Raw genomic sequence first — 5,699 nt, forward strand, 5'->3', positions numbered from 1 at the left:
TTAGAGGCTAACGAATTTTGGGAATGATGAGGGCAACAAATGTATAGATGTGCTTTACACAATTGATCTATGTATTGTGACGAATTGTATGAGCCCCAATAAAACCAAAAAAAAAAACACATGCGAATAGAAAAAAAAAAGAATATTAATGGAAATATGAGCTGAAATTGGGGTTTCATTGAAAATAACTAGTTGTATAAATTATTCTTTACCTTGAAAAAAAAAAATAAATGCATACCTCATGTAAAAAAAAAAAAAAAAGATAGCCAGAGAGCTTGTTGCTCCAGTGAGAAATCAATTTAATTCAACAAATCCATCCTCTGAGTCTGTTGGATTCTTGGGACACATGAAAATAAAACTCGGCCTCCTGTTGTTAGGATTTACATCACAGTGAACTGACTTTTCCAAGCCACAATGATTTGAGTAAAACCTTCATTATTGCCATGTTTTATTAGGAAAAAATTATTTTGCTATATTATTACTACACATTTTTCTAATACCATTAATTGCTTAATAAGTTTCTAATATCTATCCACTTTAGTCTTGCATGAAAGAATATCTGAAAAATCACTGATCTGCTGTTTTAGATCTATTTTTTAAATGTGTATATTTATGATATAGATTTTTAAATTAAGCAGATTGAAACATTTTAAATGTCTCTTCCTTGAACTATCTCAAAGAAACTTTGCCTCACGCTGGGAAATGAGCAGCAGTATGGCAAAACATCCTGATTGGACAAAGTCTGGCAGTAATTCACAGATATTTCTATTGTTCTATTTCTCTGTATGCTTGGACTATTTCACATAATATTCACTATTTCTCTCTCTCTCTCTCGTAATGAAGCGTATCTACGATTCAGAGAAGGAAAAAACCATAGCAAGTAGAAGAGAAAGGACGAGCAATGGTGCCCAAACTGGAAACAGGGTTCTACTAAAGGGGAGGATCTGGAAATAAGGCTAGGGAGGTGAGGATAGGAGGTCAGATTCTGCAGGGCCCTCACCAAGTAAGTGTCCGTCATGAAGAGGTGGTGGGGAACCGGTGCATGTAGTGCAGAACAAGTGGAGGCTTCTGATGAACAATATACCGTCGTCGGATAAAAGCAATGGCGTAGGAATAGAACTCTGGAGAAGTTTGCAAGGGAGGAGCCTAGAGTTGGAAGCATTCATCAAATCAGGTGAGAAATATGATGGCCTTCCACAACCTACATACAACAGCCTGATCTCCTACCTTTTCTGCCTGTTTGCGTCAAGAAAACACGCGTTTCCACTGGGTAGGCATCTTTCTTTTCCCTGTCCCAAAGCCTTTGCGGTCTCACCCAATGATGTCACAGAGCAAGGGTTCGTCGGCTTTTTCTGTAAATGGGAATATAGCATGTATTTAGGTTTTACAGGTCATTGCCACTGTAATGTGGAAAGCAGCCATATACGGCAAATATATAATGAATGGCCTGGTTATATTATAATCATAAATGTTTTATGGACACTAAAATTTAAGTTTCATATCATTTTCACATGTCATATTTGACTTTTCAAAAACAATAAAGTCATCATTTTTAGTTTGTGGGCTGTCGGAAAACGCTCCGCAGATAGGAAAAAACAACAAAGAAGACACTATGTTCCCTTATCGACCCTGAGACTAGAAGAACTAGGTGCCCAGCCACCACAGCCAACTGTTCCAATCAGGGTTACAACATATAGACCCTGATAAGATGGGGGAACCGTGGAATGGAACCTCAAATTAAGAACCCCAAGCCCAGTCCTACAGGACTTATTGAGACTAGCGGCCTCCACAATACCCTGAGATACTCTTTAAACCTTGACCCCAAATAAATCCCTGAACTTATCTGGTAGTTAGATAACAGATTGGCCCACAAAATAATGGGCATCACCTCTAAATACTGTGCTCCTTTAAAAAACCACCTACATGAGAGCAAATGGCCAACCATTACTTTAAACCAGAGATAAGAAGGGAAGGAGCAGGGCAACGGACACAGCAAAACCAGAATGGAGATGTTGAGAACGTCCACACACTGCCAATAATGTGCCCGACATCACTGGACAATTTGTGGTATCGAAACCTAACTTGCTGTGTAAATCATCACCCCAAACACAATATAATAATAATAATAAAACAATCCATAAGTTGATACTAGTTCACATCCACTAAGGTGACTATGATAAAAAAAGAAATGAAATGAAATGGCGAGTGACTGCTAATGGGCATAGGGTTTTGTTTGAATAGGAAATGATGAAAATGTTCTAAAACATTATGGGAATGATTATGCAACCCTGTAAATGCACATCAAACAAATGAATTGCATACTTTGAAAGAATGAACTGTATGATATGTAAATCATCTCTCAACCTACACATTTGTGGTAGTTACATAATATGGTGTCAATTTGGGACTTGAGAGGATTAAGAGTGAAGGGGTGGAGTCTAGTCTGTCAACCGGATTATAGCCAATCAGGCCTCTGTGTGGACATGCCCTTCTCCTGAGAATTCTGGGAATTCCTGTATTTCCTCCTTGGCGGTGGGACAGACTCTCTCTGCTACTCCCTTGGAGACGCTCAACTGACAAGGCTGACTCCTGTCGAGACACCCCAGAGGAGAAGCCACATGGACCTCCTCTGATGCAGCCCTGGATCCTGGAGAAGCCACATGGAGACCCCTGCCAGTCCTGAGATGCTTACAACACCACTGGATTGACAAGCCTTCCCACCCACCGGCCTTTGATCTTCCTGCATTTGTGTCATTGCATGTGTTTTGTGAGTCAGAAGAGGACTTTATAGATAGGTATCAGACATATGGACTAATATCAGACTTATGGACTTGATCTAGATTGGACTGATAAGAGTATTATTCAATTACTCTTGTATATACCGTATAAGCTGACCCGAATATCAACCGAGGCACCTAATTTTACCACAAAAACTGCATTAAAAATGTGCTGAAAAACTTGGCTTATCCACAAGTATATACAGTAAACCTCTCTCTTATTCACATATGAGTCTTCATGAATTTGTTGCTCTAGTCTACCCAGACTAACACAATGTTGAAAAGTAACAACGGGCTGAGCGTCAGATTCGTCCTGCCAGCTTCTGTGGTAGAGCCGTTCAGGCAGGACATCGGATGAGCTGGTGCCATTTGAGAACGTTATTGCCGGGTCAGGCTCCTTTAGGAGAGCTGGCAGACAGATGGAGTCTGAGGGACCTTCCTTCTTTTTGGCTGTGAGGTGGCCTATGCATGTTACAGATGTGTGATGTAGGTGATGATGGCAAGTTATTTGTTCCCCGAATTTCATTATGAACTAGTCAAGGTCATCTCACACTCGTGGCGGGCCAAGTGGAACAGAATGTCTCACAGAGGCTCCAAAGTAATTTTGAGAAAGGAGGAACCATATTTGCAGCTGATTATATTTTCAAGGCACATCCTACTTTCAAGGAACTAGGTCAAATTCCTTAGCAGGTTGAGAAGGATTTAACCTGTTCTTTCATGGACAAGTGTTTGCCGCTTGATCCTGAAGAGGCTGGTCCTGCTGTTTGTCCCAGTGAAGGGGATGTTACGGTGAGGGTCCCATTCCTAGTGACTGGTACAGCATACCTGCCAAATGTCAACTTGACCAACCGGAAGCTCCCGCGAAAGAGTCCCAGGGACAAGCATTCTTGTTCTCACCTTGCGCGTGCAACTGCAATCTTTAGGCTGGAGTGGCCCACCTTGAGAGTCTGTTGAATCCACAGGAACTCATATCCCAAATATGGCAAACACTTGTTATTAAAATAGAAAAAACCTATTGTAGAGGTTTTATTTTAGGGGTTATGCAGTCTAGTCTGTGTCAGGGGTCCTGGCAAAGGTGGGAAGGTCTTGGTAAGACAGAGCCAAGGATCGCTGTTAGGTGATCTCTGCTGTAACAACAGACGTCTGGCTCAGCTCAGCTCGGCGTGGGAGCATCAAGCACATCTCCATCCTTAGCTATAAGGAGACCTTGGGGGGTTGTACTCCAAGTCTTCCTGAAGAATGTGCTCCTAGACGTGTTCACACACACGGAGCACACCAAATGCATGAGAGTAAAGGTGAAGCGCTGAGGCACTCCAACCAGAGCGCACTGTCTCTGGTTTGGCGTCCCAGTGTTTATGTGCATGTCTCAGTTCATAATCAAAGGCCCTTTTGACACCACCTCCGCCACAGAAAAGCGCATCCCTAGCTTTAAACCAACCAACAAGCCAATCCACTGGTAAGGAATCAATTCCAATTCGGAGGAACCTGCAGACAGGGTTGCAAGAATAGCTCCTTAGGGTTTCCAAGGCTCTCTCGCAGTGACCCATGGGTTCTGAGTTAGTTTATTGTGCCAACCTGGCCGATAAACACATGTGGGATTAATTGAAGGGCGCAGGGATACCTTTCCAGTTCTCTGGTCTCTTGTTTTGTGATGGTCGCACCAGGGTGCAGCTGCCTTAGCAGTTCCTTGCTTCAGCTTGTAAGGCTCACTTCCTGCAAGACATCCCCAAGGAGAAGCCACATGGATCTACCCCGATGCAGCCCTGGGTGCTGGAGCACCCATGTGAAGACACCTGCCAGTGCTGAGATGCTTACACATTCACTGACTCGGCTTTGCTCCTGCAGTCGGTGTCATTGTGTGTGTTTTGTGAGATGGAGGAGGACTTTGTGGATTGGTGTTGGACATATGGGTTAATGCTGGACTTGTGGGCTGGGCAGCACTGGGTCGGGACGTTTTCTTGATGCATACTTAACCTATATAAATAAAGCGCTCTTTTATACATGAGTTTCTGTGGGTTTGTTTCTCTAAAGTACCCAGACTAGCTCAGGTTCCAATTGCTGACCTTTTCATCAGCAGGCCAGAGCTTAACCACTATGTCACCAGGGTTCCTTATATACACCTTTAAATCTTTGAAAAAAAGAAATGTGAAATAACAAAACATTAAAAATAGAAATGGAAGTAATTGAGATGCAAGGCAATTATATAACTGACAATTAAAATGAAATGTAAGACTACATTAGGGAAAAGGCTATAGTGAAAGATTGTCATTAACTCAAGGAATTATAATAAGGAGGCTTCCCAGGATGAGTGTTAATTGGGTAGAAGGTGTGGTCAGGGGCTTAAAAAGCAATTTTCAGTTTGATGCCCAGTTGGAGTCGATGGTACTCCCTGTCCTCAGGGTTTTCACTGAAGCCTGACATTAAATGCTTGGGGAACTGCCGCCAAATGTGTCACCTAGGCAGGAAACAACACTGAAAGCCATCGTTACACAAAGCTTCTGGGCCTGGGATGGCTTCACTGGCGAGTGCAAATCTAGTCCACATTCTATTTTCCACTCTCTCACAGGTGAGCCTTTTAGTAGTATAATATCTCAGATTGCCAATCACTGCCCTTTAACCCCTTCCCTCTAAAATCATATTGGGCCAGTCCCTGTCAGGAACATAGCTGGATTGTAGTCCCCCAAATGAAGAAGCTGTTTTTAAAATCAAATGTCTGCTGGTGTGAATCTCTGCTTGGAAAAGGAGGCCATGGTAGAAGTAGCATTCAGTCCGTAGCACCCAGTCAGTAGGTATGCTTGAGTGCCCACTATATGCTTCGCACCGCGCTCGATGCTCTGAAGGAGAGAAGAGCTGGAGATGAATAGGCAGGGAAAGGGGATTCGCACAATTAAATAAGGGCTGAAAGACAGCGCATGATTAGTT

This window comes from Echinops telfairi, unplaced genomic scaffold, assembly GCF_000313985.2.
Source record: "Echinops telfairi isolate 266 unplaced genomic scaffold, ASM31398v2 ScPeMD7_2;HRSCAF=8, whole genome shotgun sequence".
NCBI lineage: Eukaryota > Metazoa > Chordata > Mammalia > Afrosoricida > Tenrecidae > Echinops > Echinops telfairi.